This window comes from Equus quagga, chromosome 13 (genome assembly GCF_021613505.1).
Source record: "Equus quagga isolate Etosha38 chromosome 13, UCLA_HA_Equagga_1.0, whole genome shotgun sequence".
NCBI classification, from domain to species: Eukaryota; Metazoa; Chordata; class Mammalia; order Perissodactyla; family Equidae; genus Equus; species Equus quagga.
Window position 1 is genome coordinate 94,246,404 of NC_060279.1, and position 3,828 is coordinate 94,250,231.

The following is a 3,828-nucleotide window of genomic DNA, read 5'->3' on the forward strand; positions in this document are numbered from 1 at the left end:
GATCTACCTGGACCCAGCAGGACATGGTGACTCTGTGGGAGGGACCCTCAGATTAACTGTTCAGGCACTAGTCAGATTAACTGGGTGTTAACCCAGGCCCATTGTGCACCAGGAGGGCAGGCCCTGGTGAGAAGGTCTCTCAGGCCACGGGCTGCAGGAGATGATGGAGATTACAGAGACACAAGCTGCAAACATTCCCCGGGGAAGGGAAAGATCAGTTCCAACAGCCCAGGGTGGGTCAGTTCAGAATGGGGCAGGAAGGGACCAGTGCCCAGGGCTGGGTGTGAGTTCCAAAAATCACGTTAAGAAATCCAGTCCCTTAATGTGAATCCAGACAATACTGGTGGCTTTCTGTGTTCAGAGAGTCTCAGAGCACCATCTGTCTGTTTGGGTGCTAATGTGGTTGATTTTCTGAGGGGCAGCTGCTCTGGTTCCATTTCCTGGGATCCCTCACCTCTTTGACCCGGGATTATGTGAGGAAATTAATCAAGGGGACTCTTTCCTGGATCCTTTAAAGTGTTTTTCCCTTTGGCTTAATCATTTGCCGATATAACGGGCAACTCTCTTTCTCCTTCCTCCTCTCCTGCTGACTGTGTTCATCACCAGTATGGCATCAATTCAGTGCAATTTCTTCAGAAAAACGCAAGCTTTTCCTAGAACAATTGGGAATTTCCATGGCTACTTCAGGCAACTTCGGAACCTCCAAGACCCCTCTCTTCCCATCCACCCATGATATGGAATGAATGTTTGTGTCCCCCCAAAATTCATATTTTGAAATCCTAATCAACAACGTGATGGTATTATGAGGCGAGGACTTCGGGAGGTGATAGGTCATGAGAATAGAGCCCTCATGCATGGGATTAGCGCCCTTATAAAGAGACTTCAGAGAGCTCCCTCACCCTTTCCTCCACATGAGGACGCAGCAAGAGGATGGCCATCTATGAAGCAGGAATAGGGTCCTCACCAGATACCAAATCTGCCAGTGCCCCGATCTTGGACTTCCCAGCCTCCAGAGCCGTGAGAAATAAATTTTGCTGTTTAAGTCACCCAGTCCAAGGAATTCTGTTCCAGCAGCCTCAATGGACTAAGACACCCCCTGTTCCTTCCTCCTTTTTCCCACCTTAGGCCTTTCCAACAGCTCCCTTGGATCCTTTGATCTGTCTCCCTTCAACACCTGTCCCTCCTCCACTCCTCTCTCCCTCTGTCCACCCTTCCCAAACGTTTCCCTTCCTACTCCTGCCCCTCAACGTGCTATAGTCACTGGGACTTCAGTCCTTCTCCCCCAAAGTGGGCTCTCAAGGGGCTCAGCGACCCCAAGAGCTGACCTGAGGCTGAAGAAGCTCATTGGAAACAGGCTGGATGTTTTATCCGCTCAGATGCACTTTGGAGACACTCAGATAGCCGCCTGGTCTCTCCCAGTTTCCTACCTGAAATTTCATCCACAACCCCCATAGGGTGACACATCACGGCAAAGGGCATCCTGAAAGGACCTCCTGCTCAAATATTGGTGGAAACACTTCAGGCCTCAGGTGACCTCAATTTGCTCATCTTCCAGAAAAGCAGTCCTAGTAAGAGTGTCCAGATGGAATAAGGAGAAGCACCCCTCTTTTCTACAAACCAGTGAGTTGAAGTTTTAGAATTGAAGCCATAAGCTCTGACTTTGTGTCTGTCTCCATGTCTATGTAGGTACATATGTGTAATATTTTCCCACCTTCAAGTGGTGTTACTAAATTAGATTATAAAATCCCTTCAAGGAGGTCTGGTTGAGGGCTCTATAGAAAAATAATTGAATATTTCTAAAATGTCCATAAATTAGGGAAAATGAATTTATTCTGATGAAACTTTATTTCAGCTGTAATTATATCTCTGTAGTATGTCACGTCACCTTGAAGATAATTTTCAGAATCTTTTGGTAACTTCAAATCTTATTCTATGCTAAAATAATTATTGGCTATTCATTAAATAGCTAGATCAATTCTAAGTAAGTGAACACAATGAAATATTAATTACCAAACATAATTTTCAAGGTGTGAATACTTTTGCATGTGTTCATTCTGTCACAGTGAGAATGTATACCGGAAGTACTTCTATGGTTATAGCTACATGGGGGATGTATATACATATGCTCTACTGCAAAATGCTGGGGCATGACAGACAGGTCACAATGATCCACTCCTAGTTTTCTCTGTGAAGTAGACATTTCTGTCGTTAAGATTATAACCCGTCCATGTGCATGAGACTCCAGTAGAAGAAAATATGTCAGAGAATAATATAGAATGAAAGATATGCTGGACGAGATTTTGTTAAGGAAACGGAGAGTAGTTTGGTCCTAACATGAGACAATGGGTTGTTCCAGAATGAGGAAGAGGAGGGTGTAGGACAAAACCTGAATGGATATAGACAGTGGCAAAAGGTTCACAGACAGTGAATTTTATTTGTCCAGGGCATAGTTGGTCCAGATTTGATGGGTTTATGTATGAAAAAGTTTTAATGGGGGCTTTGGTGACCAATATTGTACTGATATAAAACCAGGATTTGCTTTTGCTGTTAAGAGGACAAAATTTTCCTTGGTTACTAGTTGGCTCTTGATAAGAAGTTTTAAAAATGTTTCTCTGCCCTCTCTTTAATCTCCCTAGGAGGCAATATTCTGTGTATTGTCAGAATAGTTCTCTGGGTTGTATGTTGACTTTATCACATCCTTGATTTTTAAGAAACCAAAATTCTCCTCACCCTTGAAAGGGTTAAATTCCTACATTATGTTCCTTCCAGTGTTGATACTTAAAATCTTCTACCGTTTTAAGTCAAATACCATATGATCTCGCTCATAAGTGGAAGATAAAAACAATGACAAACAAACACATAGCAATGGAGATTGGATTGGTGGTTACCACAGGGGAAGAGGGGTACGGCAAAAGGGGTGTTAGGCTCACAAGTGAGGGGATGGACTATAATTAGTTTTTGGGTGGTGAGCATGATGTAATCTACACAGAATTCGAAATATATTACGATGTACATCCGAAAGCTATATAATGTTATAATCCTATGCTACTGCAATTAAAAAAATAAAAAAAAATTTTTTAAATCTTCTACTGTTTTGTATGCCATTTAATCAACCACATTTCCTTGTCTGCTGCATTATTTTGGTAATGAAGCCTCATCAGATTTTTCACTTCTGAAAATTCTAAATAAGTTGATCACAGCCATTTTAAGTGTCTCTATAGCTTTTTGTTTTACTGTGGTGTTTCTCTGAAAGCAGTCAGCTACAGGCCAGAGTGCCCCTTCTCCCACCAAAGAGGACTGTGCAGAGACCTGTGGAGAAGGACTTTGCCAGGTCGCCGTGGGCACAGGCTTCTGATGACATCCCTTCAGTGACTTTGAAATCCTCCCGGTGTCAGTATTTCAGATGTGGGCATGAGACTGCTCACCCAGGATGCAGCAGAACCAGAATGGATTCCACAGCACTGAATGAACTGGTGAAGGACCATTATGGGCTGTGTTTTGAGTATTGCTTATATTCGAATGTTCTATTTTCTAGAGAGCAGGAAGCCCTTTCTCTTTCCTCTTATCTATAACTCATTAAACGTACATAGTCTGCTCTAGACATTTACAGTTTGTGAGGTCAACTGTGCCAGATCAGAACATTTTCATTTATTTTTAAGCCGATGACTAGATGCGGATAATTGCTAATAAATTTAAACAAACAGGATGGGTTGGTGCCCATTCCTCTTATTTTTAACCAGTGAGGCAAAGTTGACACAGGTAAAAAATTTAAGACAAATAAAATCCAAGCATTCCTTATATACGTAAAGTAGCAGGACAGATGGTCTG